This window comes from Solea solea, chromosome 2 (assembly GCF_958295425.1).
Source record: "Solea solea chromosome 2, fSolSol10.1, whole genome shotgun sequence".
Lineage (NCBI taxonomy): Eukaryota > Metazoa > Chordata > Actinopteri > Pleuronectiformes > Soleidae > Solea > Solea solea.
In genome coordinates, this window is record NC_081135.1 from 14160501 (window position 1) to 14177980 (window position 17480).

Here is a 17480-nt window from a genome sequence, read left to right on the forward strand (position 1 = left end):
TATAATAGTGTGTGTGTAAGAGTATAATAGAGTGTGTGTAAGAGTATAGTAGTGTGTGTGTTAGAGTATAATAGTGTGTGTGTAAGAGTATAGTAGTGTGTGTGTTAGAGTATAATAGTGTGTGTGTAAGAGTATAGTAGTGTGTGTGTTAGAGTATAATAGTGTGTGTGTAAGAGTATAATAGAGTGTGTGTAAGAGTATAGTAGTGTGTGTGTTAGAGTATAATAGTGTGTGTGTAAGAGTATAGTAGTGTGTGTGTTAGAGTATAATAGTGTGTGTGTAAGAGTATAGTAGTGTGTGTGTTAGAGTATAATAGTGTGTGTGTAAGAGTATAATAGAGTGTGTGTAAGAGTATAGTAGTGTGTGTGTAAGAGTATAGTAGTGTGTGTGTTAGAGTATAATAGTGTGTGTGTAAGAGTATAGTAGTGTGTGTGTTAGAGTATAATAGTGTGTGTGTAAGAGTATAATAGAGTGTGTGTAAGAGTATAGTAGTGTGTGTGTAAGAGTATAGTAGTGTGTGTGTTAGAGTATAATAGTGTGTGTGTAAGAGTATAGTAGTGTGTGTGTTAGAGTATAATAGTGTGTGTGTAAGAGTATAATAGTGTGTGTGTAAGAGTATACTAATGTGTGTGTGTGAGAGTGTATAATAGTGTGTGTGTAAGAGTATACTAGTGTGTGTGAGAGTATATAATAGTGTGTGTGTGTATGAGTATAGTTGCGTGTGTGTGTGTGTGTGTGTACGAGTATAGTAGTGTGTGTAAGAGTATAATAGTGTGTGTGTAAGAATAGTGTGTGTGTAAGAATAGTGTGTGTGTGTGTAAGAGTATAGTAGTGTGTGTGTAAGAATATAATAGTGTGTGTGTAAGAGTATACTAGTGTGTGTGAGAGCGTATAATAGTCTGTGTGTGTAAGAGTATAATAGAGTGTGTAAGAGAGTATAATAGTGTGTGTGAAACAAAGTATGATTTACTGCCTAAAGGGCCTCATAATAGTGAGTGAGCTCACATGACATACTCTGTCTCTGTATTGTTCTGCCTGTAGTTGAAATAATACCTTCTAATATGTATTGAATGTAAAACTGTGGCTGAACCCCAGTATGCTGCAGTTCTTCAATTTATGCAAGTTATAGTGTAACTTCAACACTATTCCGGTCTAGGTCTTGTCTTGGTCTCGATACCCTCTGGTCTTGGTATTGTTTTGGTCTCGGCTCACACCACTAGAAAGTGACCTTCAGCAGCTTATTATTCATCTTCCACATTCCGTCTGCCACTGCACCCTCTTCTCTTTCATTTTCCCATCTGTCTCCCTCTCTCTCTCTCCACTGCTTCTCAGACAAAGTTCTGTATCTAATTTTACAGAGGGGGCAGAGAGAATGTGATTTAGAGGTGTGAAGAAGAGGAAGACCACAGTGTGTATGAATCAACACTGCACACACTTTTCAGAGTCTACATGATTACATGTGGTGATAGAACACACAGGAAGAGGTAATGTATCCACTGGGAGTCTCTTCTCACACTACATGCCTCATAATCCCTTTGTATTCAGATTATCTGTTTCAGAAATGGCCTGCAGAGTGAGAGTGTGTGTCAGTATACTGAGATATATTTCAAGCAGGTGAAAACCAAAGACATGAGATCTTTCATTGCTGCTACAATCTCACCAGTTGAAAATATCTCCACCAATTGTAAAAGAGAAATGAGCTGGAAATAAAGGCTTTATAGTCACTGAACAAAATCAAAAGCTGTGGGCAGTGATGTGTCCTGAGCATCTGCTTTGCAGTAGCAACTCTCAATGAGACTCCCAGTAACGGTTGAGCCTAAATCACTGACTGCTGCTGCTGCTGCTGCTGCTGTGTGTGTGTGTGAGAAAGACAGAACTCTGGTACCGGCCAAACACCTTCAACTGTTCATTGTGGATAACGCACTTACAACTGCAGCTTTTCTGTTGAAATGCATCGTTTCCAGTGGCTCAAAATGTTTAATTGCTAAATTAATATTAATTTATCTAACCTGAATGAGACACAATATGTCTTTCGCCGAATGAAAGACATATTGCGACTGTTCGCTGTCCTGGCTCCCAAATGGTGGAACAAGCTCCCCATCGACATACGCAGCAGAAAGCCTCCACATCTTTCGCCACTGACTAAAAACACATCTCTTTTGACTCTACCTCGACTAAGATGACGACGATGACACAAAAAAAAATGCACTTCTACATCGCACTTATGAGTAGCTCTTTATAGTTTGGCTTACTTGAAGCACTTAGTTCTAGCTCTTGTTTGTACCCAAATGTTGAAATGACATGTAATAATAATGCAATGTCTGAGCCCAGGCCCAATTTAAACCCAGCATTTTTTTATTAAGTGGGTCATTATCATTTGACATAAATAAATTGTGATGCCCAAACCAATCATATTAAAATAACAAAAACAAAACTAGCAATTTCATAAAGAAAAAAATCGCTAGAAAGAGTCCTACTAAATCCTGATAATCAAAAAATTAAATTGTAATGAAAACAAAAACAAAACACTACCAAATAAATATCTAATTACCAAACAATACTCCTAGCTCCAGGGTTCCACTTTTGTGTGTATGAAAAATTCAGAATAAGTGTTATTGTTAGGCATAGGCAGTTATAATTGCTATGATACATTTCTACCACTTAAAATTAGATGAACAAAAAAGGGCCCAACACTAAAACCAGGAGATGAGCACATTGTTATTGACAAAAATAAGATTGTCTTAGTATGGTTTCAGCTGAGAGGGAACCTTCAGCCTCTAGGCCAAATTCAGCCTGTCACATATGAAATACTAGGATATTAAAAATTAGAAAATAATATAATATAAAACAATTGACTAAACAGACAGATTAGCAAGAATTAATTAACTTTCAGTCATTGTCCAACAAGACATTCTGACATTCGCATTTTACTAATGAATTGTATAGTATAAATCATTACTCCATGCAAATTCATAGAAAAATGCAAAAATTGTCACATTTACCTGGCAAATTTTTTTCTTTAAGATAGAATAAGAGGCTGGACAAGGGAGAATATTGGTCCAGCTTTCACTTCACTTTCACTCCTCTAGTGGAGAAAAAGAGATAGAATACAATGTCAAAGTGGGCGCTGGATGAGAAAACAATTGTGTCAATTTCACACTGCAAAGACACAAGCATCAATGAAAAAACAAGTGCACCAAGAATGTCAGAATAAATGAGTGCAATGTAAACAAATTCATACAGCATAATTAACTTAAATCCAGAGGCACTGATAAATGCCTGCTGAGATATCCCTATATCTTCTCTAAGGTAATAAATGTTAATGGCACTTGAAGGGGATATTATGGAGTCATGGTAGAGTGAGCCTTCATTTAGAGCCACACGAGCTACACTAAAGGCCAACTGTTATGGTGTGCCCTGTCTGCTGACCTGTAATGGCCAATCCATTCTGATTAATTTCCTTTAATGAGCATCCAGTGACAAATAGATGTGCAGTCCAGAAGGAGAAGTGCAGAATGTTCCCAGTGGAGCGCTGCTTCACTGCCTGCAGATTCGTCCAGGGGCACCACTTCCATGGATCACTCGACGAGGGAGGGGACTGAAAAGCTGTTGCTCATTCAGATGAAAAATTGTTTATCACACTGTTGTTGGTGTGATAAAGCATTTTAACATGCATGCAGCAGTTTATGTGTTTTTAATACTGTGCGAAAAAACTCCATGAGTTTAATTCCAAATATATTTTGTGAATTAAATTGCTATATTAAACTACTACTACAGTGACAGGTGATAGCATTATCTACATTGTATTTATTTAAAAAATTGGTTTAATTCAGATGCAGGAAATAGTGAAATCTAAACATAAATGTCAATGAATGTTGAAGAGTTATGATAGAATAGAATAGAATAGAATAGAATAGAATAGAATAGAATAGAATAGAATAGAAAAGAATAGAATAGAAATACATTATTCATCCCCAAGGGGAAATTGTTTTAACATAGCAGCAATACAATACAACAAAAAATATTATAAACATAAAATGTAAAATGTAATGTAAAATGTAATGTAAACATAAAATGTGAAAATGTGCAACAGTGGGGAAAAAAATAGTGCAATAATAAAGGAATGGCATAAAGGAGTGTAATGGCATAACGGATCTCATGGAGAGACAATGTGCAGTTGTGCAAATGAGCAGTCAGTTCTTTACAGAGAGTTGTTGTAAGTCCTGATGGCTGATGGCAGGAATGACTTCCTGAATCTGTCCTTGTGACAGCGGAGCTGTCTGAATCTCTTGGAGAATGTGCTCTCTGTGCACTGGCCACAACAGACCGGTAAAATAACTCCAACATCTCGCATACATCAAAGGATCGCAGCCTCCTCAGAAAGAAGAGCCTGCTCATACCCTTCCTGTACACAGCACTGGTGTTGGCCTTCAAGTCCAGTCTGTTGTTCAGCATCACACCAAGGAATTTGTAGTCCTCCACCATCTCTATGTCCTCCCCCAGCACCCTCAACGGTTGCGGAGCTGTCCTCTTCTTCCTGAAGTCCACCACTGATGCTCAGATTCTTAATATCTAGGAAATTTAAAAGGAAAAAATGCACTTATCAGAGAGGCAGGTTATTATTCACAAGGAAAGAAGAAACTTGAAGTAAATAAATAATAACAATACTACTTAAAGCCCTTACGGGTACAGTGTGTAAAATTTGTTGCATCTTGCAGCTGAATATCCATCACCTTACCATTCCCTTCCAAATGTGTTGGAGAACTCGAACCTTCAGTGAGCATGAAAACTCAAAAGATGGCTGTTTATTCCAACTCTGTCCATTTTGTTCTCTTGTAAAAAAAACATGGTTGTCAAAAATGGCCACCTCTGCAGATCTGAATCCTGATATGAATTCAAAAGGCTCAGTCTGGGGTATTGAAAAACAACAATTCATACAATCAAGTGATTACACACTGATGTGTAATTATTTCTTCTTCAATTTCCTCTTGATTCTGCTGGTCACACACCTCCCCCTGCCCGACTTCCTTCTCCCAGCCCCCACTGCATGCTTTTCACCTCTTCACCCCCTCCCCCACTTGGTCTGACAGCTCCATACAGCTCACTGACCCGGGGCCTCTACCCCCGAACTGCACTCTACCTCTTTTGGCGTGTACGGTTTTGGTTGCATCTCCACTAGAAAAAAGTACCAACTCAATGTGGGAGTCATCACTGCACGGCTGCGTGAAACTGGGGTGACTTTGTTTTACACACAACACACACACACACACACACACAGACGAGTGACTAGTGGCTTGTAAAGCAGTTGTTTTCAGTGTAACTGAATCAAATCACTAGAATCAGTTAATTAAAAACATTTGTTCAGTACTTCCTCCATGACTGGAGCACAGACTCCATCTGACACAGTCACTGGACTGAAATACAGCGGCAGGGTCTGTGATGCAGCTCGTCAGTCACAATCAGCAGTGCTGTCCCTAAATACACCAGACTCATGGTAGTTGTTGGAGATTAACCCACGTTTTTAGGATTGTTATGTAATTTTAACTGATCTGCAGTTCGGTGCTGTTTGGCTTGATTTCTAAGTCGGACGTCTCTGGAGCACAGACTCCTACTCAACAGACTACAGCGGCAGGGTTTATGCAGCTCGCCGCTCGCGATCATCGGTGCTGTCCCTAACTACACCAGACTCCTCTGTTAAATATTGAGATTTCCCTCGTAATTGTTGGCGATTAACCCATGTTTTTTGGATTGTTAAGTAGTTTTAACTGATGTACAGTTCGGCACTGTTTGGCTTGATTTCTGTGTTGGAAGTCTGACCAATCAGTGGCCGTCAGTCTGGCGACATCACGCATACCTATTCAGCCTGCTTGGAACCTCACCAGAGCAGGTACTAAAAAAAGTACCTAGTACCAGGTACTATGCTAGTGGAAACGCTAGCAAACGGCAAGGTGAGGTGAGTAGAGCCGGTGGAAACACGCCATTTGTGGAACAGGTGAGAAAGGGGTTTTAATGAAGGGAACTTCGTTACTTGTGATTTTGCACTATTTGAGTTTTGGGTTATTGCATTTTTAACATATTGTTTAACATTGAACATAAATAGTGGCGCTTGATACTTTACTATTAATTGGCACTTTATTGCAGGTTTGCACAGAACATTTGCACATTGCACATTTTCTATAAAACATTTTAATAATTGGTATTTATTGAATGTTTGTAATGATGATGACCTTTCTTGAATTATAATTGTTTGTCTTGGGGCAGGTGCTGTGGGGACACCTGATGAAAGGAGAATTAGAACAGGCAATAACAATGTGTATATTGCGGTCATGGAGAGATTTGGCCTGGGGAGAGGGTTTGACTACATGGTTCGTGTTTTATATGCTAACCCAACCGCCATGGTGTCCATGAACGGCTTACACTCTAGCCCTTTTCCCACCTTTCGTGGGACTCGACAGGGATGCAGCCTGTCACCAAGTTTTGTGTTGAACGTGTTGGATTGCGCACCCACGCATTAGTTTTTATGTCATCTTCAATAGTTGTTTGTATTTTGTTTACACGTTTATTCCCTTCTCACACCATGCGATCATGCAGTGAGATAGATTTCTTTGATCGCCATGTGTGTTTGTTGCCATAGTTTCGCTGCTGAGTGGGGAGATCACTGCAGTCCCTGAAGTGATGTACCTTTCCTCGCTGTGAGCGCGTAGACAGATCACGTGGTAAGAGAATGTCTGTAACGGTAGAATTCACAGACTGGCCTGGCTCTGCCTGTGACGATTCTGTGTGGTCTAAACTGACATCAACTCTCATGCACGTGATCCTTCTGTTTCATTCACAGAACACGCTGTGCTTTGAAACACACCTTTGGTCTGCCACTATTCAAACACGACCCTCTCTCTCTCTTTCACTCATGAATGAGAGTTCCCTCAGAGGCGCCATCTTGCGTCGAACACATGCCTCTACAGCCATGCTGTCACATGTTCGACCCAAGATCTGCGACCTCATGTTAATGTGTTTCTGGCGCCATCTTAGGTGCGTGCGTGTACAGTCACTGCTACTGCGCATGCCTCCTCCACTTTGGTATCAGAAGTGGGAGTGGCTTAGCTCGGCCAACCACGTCACTCCCCTTTCTTATCTTTGTCTCCTGTTACACACACACACACACACACTCACCGATACACACATTGGTGTTCATGTTGTATATAGCATGTGTTATTGTAGTTTAGCAAGTAATATTTGTTGATTCAACTAATAGATTTTCGTTCTACATTAATGTTCACTTTTAGTGAATATGATTGTTTAATTGATTTTTGTTATTTGATTTATTAAATTATTATTTTTATTCACCTGAAGGAACGCTCTGTGGCTTTTGTACATGAATACTGTGACAAATGGGGGTTGAGAGAGTCTGTGCTCGGATTCATACCTTCAATACTGTTCAATTGGGATATCTTTGTTATTATAGTCAATTACAGTGATTATTAACATAAAATTAACATTTAATTAATTTTTAGTATTTAATATATTAAATATTATATTATTTTTTCAATTTTTATTTTATCAATCAAATTATTGCCACTATTGTTGATCCCCAACACAATGAACAATTAAAATTATATAAAATAGACAGAACATAGATTCAAGATATTGAATGTCATATGTTCAGTTAAGACACTGCACAATGAAATTCTTAATTTGCATGTCCCCCGTAATCACAACAACAAATATATTAATATAAACTAAACAAAGTATCAGAAAAAATATAATATAAAAAAACTAGAATAAAATGTAAGCTAAATGTACAGACTAGAAATATAAACTGTTTAAATATAAACTTAAACTAAACATTTGACTTAAGTCTAAAAACAGCAATAGAATCTTAAAACAGATCTATAGTAAGGCACAAGTCGGACAATATTGCACGATTATTCAAGTTTTTAACAGCAGCAGTGTGTGTGATGTAATGTCGGCAGTTCAGTTATGTGGGGGTGTGGGGGGGCTGAGGTGTAAAGCTATGTGGGGTGTGTGGTAATGTGTAATGTAAATCAGTCAGTTGGGGGGGGGGGGGGGGGGATCAGTTCAGGGATGTGAGGGGGGTCTTGATGAGGGAGGTGTTTCACAAGTGGGTAAAAGCTGTTTGTCATCCTTGTGGTTCTAGATCAGTGCAGTTTCCATACCAGACTGTGATGGAGCTGGTGAGGATGCTTTCGACCGTGCATCTGTAGAAGTTGCTGAGAATTTTGGATGACATGCCAAATTTTCTCAGCCCACTAAAGAAGTACAGTCGCTGCTGAGCTGCTTTTTTAATCCTCTGCTGTGCATTGTGAGACCAGGTGAGGTCCTCGCTGATGTAAGTCCTGAGGAATTTAAAAGGTTTTCACCCTGTCCACTTCTGTCTCGCCTATGCACAGTGCACGGTGGTGTACTCTCTTCCTCCTTGGTCTTTTCTGCGTCCAAGGAGAGATTGTTGTCCTGACACCAGGCCACAAGTTCAGCCACCTCTCTTCTGTACGCCGTCTCCGACCCACCAGTGATCAATCCAATGACTGTAGTATCGTCCGCAAACTTTACGATACTGGTGTTGTTCTGGCTGGCCACACATTCATAGGTGAATAGAGTGTACAGCAGGGGACTCAGCCCTATGCTTACAGTTCTTGTTTGTGATGTACGGTTGCCAACCCTGACTGACTGGGGTCTGAGCACGTAGCATGGACCGAACTTCATAGTTAAATTCAGGGCTTTTGGTTTGGGTAAGTCCTGCAATGTTTTGTGGGTACAATGTTTTCCTCACATGTACTGATGTAGCCCGTTACACTGGAAGCATATTCCTCCAAGTCAGAGCCGGCCCTGGGCATAGGCAGTATAGGCAAATGCTAGGGGCGCCGTCCTCCGCAGGGGGCGCCGAAAACGGAGGAAAAAAAATAAATAAAAAAAAAATAATTATTTTTTTTAAATTATAAATGCTACTTTTTTTTTTTTACCAGTGCCATTATTACTATTATTTCGAAATATTATATAAGCCCAGAGCGACATAAAGTCATAGCAAAGATTATTAAATAATGCATCGTAGTTACCGTTGTTGGAGCAGAGTGTTAGCTTGCTAGCTTACTTCGGACGATAGCAACATTGTTTAATAATCAATAAATAGCTGAGTCGACGTGTGTTAATGTTACTACACCTTAAATTCATCAGGGACATTTGGAAACTGAACGTTAGGCCTGTTCAGGTGTCTTTCCTGCTTGTATGTCAGTTAAAATGCTTTAAGTTGTCCATCCCCTTTGTAATAGGGTGGTTGTAAGCCTTTGGTTTTATGTGTCACAGTTTATGTTTGTTAAAGTTTACATCAGTGTTAAAGTGCAGTTAAAGTGTATTACTGTTAATATTTCATACCTTAGCTTTCCCATATTATTCATAGGCTATATATACATATATATGTTCATTTCACTGCACTTTACTGGTTTTTGCACTCTGGTTAGACTGAATTGCATTGCAATGACAATAAAGTTGAATGAATCTCATCACATTTTCATTATTAGTCTATATTAGTCTCATGTATAGCACACCAAGCATCTGTTTTTTTATTAAAATGTAACATGCAGTCGTCACATATACTTCTCTTCTCTCTTCAGATGCACTTTTAAAATATTTCAGTACCACCCCCAGTGACACAGCATCAGGTGCTCCTGTCCTTTTTAATTTTATCACTTGTTTCTTTCTTTAGTTTTTATTTGGTGTGATATTTTTTACTCAAAGAAATAAAATCTTGAATACACACATGCAGTTTCTGTGTGATTGTATGAAAGTTGATTGTGAAATTGACTGCTGCGATGCAAGGGGGCGCCAGCTAAAATCTTGCCTAGGGCACCAAATTACTCAGGGCCAGCACTGCTCCAAGTCCACAGTACAGTCATCCCTAATAGCAGCAGCTTTAAAAATGTCCCAATTTGTACTCCCAAAGCAGTCCTGTTCCGTCTCTTCATTCCACACTTTAACAGTAGTACTTACTGGGAGGGCTTGCTTGAGGCGTTGTCTGTATGCAGGGTAGAGGAAAGCTAAACAAGCTTCCACATAAGGATAGGCGTCAGCTACGAGGGGAACACGTCCACGGCACTATTTATGATCAACAGTTTTGTCCTCCAGACTTCTAAAAATTTTTATCAATTTATTATTAACACTCAACTCTTCTCCAAACGATCGCTGTGAAAAGTGCACACGAAGGAGATCAGAAACATGATAGATCGGTGGTGTTAATGCAGTGGCCATAGCTTATACTTCAAAACCCGCCAAAGGTTCAAACGTCGTTGATGACAACAGCAGAGGCTAGCGCCAGACACATCCCTGGGCCTGGGGCATTCTGTCACTATGCATCAAATTTTGATTGGCTGATGACACACGTCAGTCAAAGTTATAACCAAATAGGAAATGGCAGCTCCAACGAAAGGCCAGCAATACTACTAGAGCAGGTCCACGGAGCTATGATGCGTTTAATGACATCCAGGAAAATCCAGCCCAGCTTCACAAAAAATAACCATATTCTTTCTGGAAATATAATAATAACATACTGAGAAAGTAATTGAATTCAGACACGTTCAGACACACATTAATTTGATATTAAAAAAATTAATAAATAATCATAATAATAAAACTACTAACTAATACTTTTTTGATATTGTCAGGGCCAGCAAGGCCCCAGGTTAAATCAAAGTCAGCTAATTGTTTTTTTATGGAAGCAGACATTCTCTCCAGGGCCACACGGTGGTGTAGTGGTTAGCACTCTCGCCTTGCAGCGAGAAGACCCGGGCTCGAGCCCCGGTTGGAACAAGGGCCTTTCTGCATGGAGTTTGCATGTTCTCCCCGTGTGTGCGTGGGTTCTCTCCGGGTACTCCAGCTTCCTCCCACAGTCCAAAAACATGCAATGTGGGGTTAGGTAAATTGGACACTCCAAATTGACCATAGGAGTGAGTGTGAGAGTGAATGGTTGTTTGTCTCTATCTGTGTGTGGCCCTGCGATGGACTGGCGAACTGTCCAGGGTGTAGCCCGCCTATCGCCCGATGTAGCTGAGATTGGCACAGCACCCCCCGCGACCCTCTGGCAGAGGATAAAGCGGTAGATGATGACTGACTGACATTAAAAATGAAAAAACTCAGACCTACAACTAATCCAACCGGGGCTCGAACCCGGGTCTTCTCGCTGCAAGGCGAGAGTGCTAACCACTACACCACCGTGTGGCCCTCATTTTGAATGTATTAGATGATATTTGTAACCAGAAATTTTCATCTAGGCTGATGGATAGGTCTGCTTCCCATTTTGTGGATAGCAAATAGATTGTACAATCATTTTTAGTCAATAGTGCATGTGTTTAAGACACCATTTTGGGAGACATAAGTTTTAGAAAGTGTTTGATTGGAGGTAGTTCTAGACGGAGTCATATCCTCCGTCGACCGCACACTCCGTAGGGTCCAGTCCCTGGATTGGGACACAGCTTCTGTGTCCATTGGGCACCAGTGTATGATGTGTAGCTCTGATGTTTGGTCTCATAGTGCCGACAGACATTATACTCTTTCATCACAGCAACATCTTCATTGTAAATCAAACAGACACACTTTCCGTTGATTTCTATGAAGAAATATTTATTTTCCCACCGTGTTTGAAATCTTATACACTCACTTGCTATTTTGCATTTCCTCGGTGCTGCCATTTCTGGTGACTGGCGGTAGTAAAAGATTTTCTTTGCTCAATTTTTTTTAGTGGAGAAGTACAGTTTCCGTGGCTGCTCCATCTAGTGTTGAAACTGTTATTATTATTTTTAATAATGCGGGCCTGTGGTGTTCTCAACACAGAATATTAACCAGGATGGGTTATTGCTTTGTTATGTACACAGGTCAATGTGATTGTGGGGTGGAGGTCACCTATTGGTTGTTCATGAACAGTATGTGGGGGTGGACTCACCACCAGGGTGCACTCTTGGTTCTAGCTCGGCTCGGAATTGCTACAGTGGTTGTTACGGTGTTAATAAATAATACTACGTAAAAGTCTGCCGTGTGCTCTTCCAGTTATCTGCTTAAACAGATCAGAGCATACATAGTGTTTTTTTATACACAACAGGGCCAATAAAAACTGGGCCCGCAGGCCGTAGTTAGGACACCCCTACCCTACACAATTGTCCAGGAATTGTGAGAAGGCTGTTGTGGTTCATTTGCAATACTTTTGTTCATCTGGTATTCTTCATATCTGTAAGAGGTAAGCATATTAAATAGATGTCAGAAAATCCCACACATGAATTGTATTGAAACTACTCTTTACTACTTATTATTATTAATATCAATCATAACATTGTAATAATGATGTAGGCCTATGTATTACAAAATATAAATGCATTTGTCTTTTTTTGGTTGATCTAATTATAGATTTTCCATTTAGTTTTATAGATGACAACATTTATGTACGTTAAAACAAAAAATTTATTAAAAAAACAATTAATAAAAAAACTATATATACTGTATACATACTGTACACACATTATATAAAACATTAATAATATACAAACTTCGAAACTGTCAGGTCAAAACATTTACATTAAAAACAAAATAATGCATCACCAACAAATCTATCGATCACACCAAGTATCTAATGACAGAGACATCTGAATCAGCAGATCATTTCATCAGGACAAGCCGAGCTAAAGTTGCTCTGTGGTGGCCACTGCGCGCAGCTAGCGTCCACAGAGGCGGGGTTGTTTACCTCCAACAACGTCGCTGCCAAACTATAAATATATTTCAAGTTAATAATTGTTGTCTCTGCTGCTATGTTCCAGTGAAATGCATTCTGGGATACATGGCTTTCCCAAGTACCTTCAAGTTACCACCGGTTGCATACTTGGTAAAACTGGCAGAGCCAGCACACTTCCGGGTATGAGAACCGTACTCGCTGCTCGCGTACTTGAGAATTGGAACAGAACCTGGACTGAGGCTGATGATGTTTCACAAGTACATCAGTAGTACGCAAGTACAGACAAGTATGGAGAAAGGGCCCTTGTCTCCTCCATGGATGTATTATACGAACTGGATAGAGCACCACCCCTTTGGCTCCGTTCATTCCTATGGCGTTGCTCACCCAGCGCACATGCCAAAAAAGTTTCTGACTTCCGTGTTTATTTCCAGGTTGAGCGGCCCATAGAGCATGCGCAGTAGTGTTACTTCCATAATGCCTTTCGGCTATGTGAACGAGCTGTCCGCGTTCTCAACTTGGTTGGCGTGTCCATAAACAGCAAAAGGCATGATGGGAGTACGCAAGCGGATTTCATGAATACCGATTGCACGTTTGCTTCGGGCTTTAAACCATGGATTTGTAAATGAATGTCAAAACCAACGATCGTGAATTCAGTAAGCTAAAAAGTATAATGACGTCATTACAGGTTAAAATTATCAAGTTAATGGTTCATTTAATTGACTGTGAATATTAGTTTATATGTGTTGTTACAGGAATTATGTTGTTTTCTTGAACGCTTTTTGCTTGATTTTCCATTCACTGATATACTTATTGCTAATCATCAAAAATGTTGTAAAATAGAAAATGTTGCTGTCACAGAACTCAGGGATTTTATATATTATTGTCCAAGGAAATAATGACAACATTAAGTACTTTTATGATGATTAAAAAAAACATTCCATTGTATATTAACTATCCAGATTCTTAAACTCTAATTCATGTGTTCATCACATTTATCAGTAACCAACAGCCTCCCCGGGTGGGAGATCAGTGGTGAAGTGATCGCAGGTCTCAGTGCATCACACGGTCACAGCTCCACAGTCCACACCGTCATCTGCTCAGTGTTCACGATGTCAGTATGAATCCACACAGCAGCTCATTAATACATATATAATAAGTTTAAATAAAGTTAAAATAAATCCTAATGAGCGATGAATAAATAACTGAAACCTGCTTTGTTGTAATATTTAAAAACATGTAAAAGAAAACCCATCATTGCCTTCATTTATTCACATTTCTCATAAAGTTTTCACATCTTACGGTTCCCTACAGTAGCGCCGTTCCCGAGACGCCATATGACCGTGCTTTGCTGTGCTCCTACACAGCTGTGACGTCACTCTGGGAAATAAGATTTTCCTGCGCTTTTTATGGCCTTTTATGGCTTTAATTCAATTCAATTCAATTTTATTTGTTTAGCGCCAAATCATAACATACATTATCTCAAGGCACTGTACGTAAGGGGGGGAGAGAAAGGACAAGAAGGAGATGAGGTAGAGACAGAAGAGAGAGACCAGGAGCAGATACACAACAACTGTGTCAAGTTACAAGTTTATACAGTCAATGATATCGACTTTTAATTATAGCGCAATAATAATGGTGATGATATGGGTAGCCTCGAAAAAACTGGATCTTGATCCTGCAACCTGCAAGATGAGAATACAGAGAGAGAGAGAGGGAAGGAAGGAAATGGAGAGAAAGAGACAAGGTTAATGACATATAAAAAGTCACATTCATACCCTGAGTGTGAGAGAGTGAATGTGTGTGCACCACAGGAAAATCCCCCAGCAGTCTAGGTCTATAGCAGCATAACTAAGAGATGGTCCAGGTTTCCCTGAACCAGCTCTAACTATAAGCTTTATGAAAAAGAAAAGTTTTAAGTCTAACTTTAAATACAGAGAGAGGCTCCGCCTCCCGAACTATCATTGGAAGCTGGTTCCACAGGAGAGGAGCCTGGTAACTGAAGGCTCTGCCTCCCATTCCGCTCTTACAGACTCTGGGAACCACAAGTAAACCTGTATTTTGTGACCTAAGTGGTCTGTTAGGGTGATAAGGTAAGACTAGGTCTTTCAGGTATGAAGGGGCCTGACCATTAAGTGCTTAGTACGTGAGGAGGAGGATTTTTTAAATTTAATTCTTAACTGTACGGGGAGCCACTGTAGAGAAGCTAACACTGGAGTTATACTTTCTAGTTCCTGTCAGAACTCGTGCTGCAGCATTTTGAATCAATTACATTACATGAATTAACTGAAGGGTTCTAACAGACTTGTTGGAACATCCTGATAATAAGGAGTTACAGTAATCTAATCTAGATGTAACAAAAGCATGAACTAGTTTTTCAGCATCCTGTAAAGACAGAATGTTTCTAATTTTCATAATGTTCCGCAGGTGGAAGAAGGCTGTTCTGGAAATTAGTTTTATGTGTGAATCAAAAGTAACTCCAAGGTTCCTTACAGTGGAACTGGAAGCCATGGTGATGTCATCTAAAGTGACAATGTAATCAGAAAGTTTTTCTCTGAGGTGTTTAGGGCAGAGTATAATGACCTCAGTTTTTTCTGAGTTTAAAAGTAGAAAGTTACAGGTCATCCAGGACTTAATGTCTCTGAGACATTCCTGGAGTTGAACAACCTGATTTATTTCATCCGGCCTCATTAATAAATATAGCAACAACATAACAATGAAAGTGTATGTTGTGCTTTCTAATAATGTTCCCTAGAGGAAGCATAAATAAGGTAAAAAGTATAGGCCCAAGCACTGAGCCTTGTGGAACTCCACATTAACTTTTGTTTGTAGTGAGGCTTTATCATTAACATGAACAAACTGGAATCTATCAGATAAGTATGATTTAAACCAGCAGAGGACAGCACCTGTGATACCAAGAGTCTGCTCCAATCTCTGCAGTAGAATATTATGATCAATGGTGTCAAATGCAGCACTAAGATCTAACAGGACAAGTAAAGAAACTAGACCATTATCTGAAGCCAAGAGAAGATCGTTACTAACTTTACCTCGTGCTGTTTCTGTGCCATGGTTTAATCTAAAACCTGACTGAAAATCTTCAAACAGGCCATTAATGCGCAAATATTCACATAATTTATTAGTAACTGCATTTTCTAAGATTTTAGAAACAAAGGGAAGATTAGATATAGGTTGGTAATTAGCTAAAATATAGGTAATAATAGGTTGATGGCTTGGATGATGAAACTAATGATGTTAACTCAGGGAGATCTATAGGGGAGAAACTGTCTAACTGTGCACCTGGTGTTTCTAAAGCTCTTGTGCTAAAAGATGAGTCAGTCCCAATATGAGGGAGGAGATTATCCATTTTTTCTCTAATTGATGTTATTTTATTCACAAAAAAGTTCATAAAGTCATCACTGCTCAGTGTTAAAGGAATAGATGGTTCAGTGGAGCTGTGGCTCTGTGTCAGCCTGGCTACAGTGCTGTAAAGAAATCTATGATTATTCTTATTTGCTTCAATTAAAGAAGAATAATAGCTTTGTGTAGGGCTTTTTGTAAGCTACAAAACCATCTTTCCAGGCTATATAAAATTCCTCTAGGTTATTGGAACGCCATTTTCTTTCTAATCTACGTAATGTCTGTTTAAGAGCGCGAGTATTGGAGGTAAACCATGGTGCTCGTCTCATCTGATTCACCACTTTCTTTTTCAGAAGGGCAACGCAATCTAATGTAGTACGCAGTGAGGCCGCTGTACTATCAACAAGGTTATCTATGAGGGCGGGAGTAAAATCACAAAAGGTACCTTCAGATGTACTGACATATGGCACCGAGTTAAATAAAGGTTGCACTGTCTCTTTGAAAGTATTAATATTATTATCAGACAGGCATCGGCTGTAGCTGTATTTCTTATTTATGTCATTGTAGTTTATTACTGTACAATTAAATGTGAGTAAATAATTATCAGTAAGGAGAGGGTTTTGAGGAACTATGTTTAAGTTATCAATATCAATACCATAAGTTAAAACAAGATCAAGGGTGTGATTAAGGCGATGAGTTGGTTTATTAACGTGTTGAATAAAACCAATTGATTCCAACAGCGAGTTAAATGCGCAGCTAAGACTATCACGGTCAACATCTACATGGATGTTGAAATCCCCTACAATTATGATTTTTCTGTCTTAAGCACTAACTCAGATCAGAACTCAGAGAACTCTGATAGGAACTCTGAATAAGGTGCAGGTGGACGATAAACTGTGACTATCATAATTGGTTTCTGTGATTTCCAACTAGGATGAGATAGATTAAGAATAAGGCTTTCAAACGATGAATATCCTGGTTTGGGCTTGGGATTGATTAATAATCTAGTATTAAAAATGGCTGCTACATCTCCTCCTGTGTCTGTGCGATGCTGGTATTAAAAGTACTGTCCTGTGTTTATATGTGTGAGCTGTGGATGACCCCCGCTGTCGGCGGTGCTGGTGCAGCGTGCGCGGTCCAGCACGTGAGGCGGTACGTACGGAGACATAGGTTGGAATGTAAACATTTGATTACAAATTATGGTGCCCTGGGTCCCTGATTATGCTTGCAGACTACTTTATGCTGTTCTGTTTGGTTATATTAATTATTTCACAAAAGTTGCATAATTATTGGAGGGCTCTGCCCTTGTGTTAAGCATGCTGTTCCTTTCCCGTTGTCTACGGGAGTGGACCAGCAAACAACCAGAAGCTCCATATTTGGGCCCCGTTCTGGGCCCCAG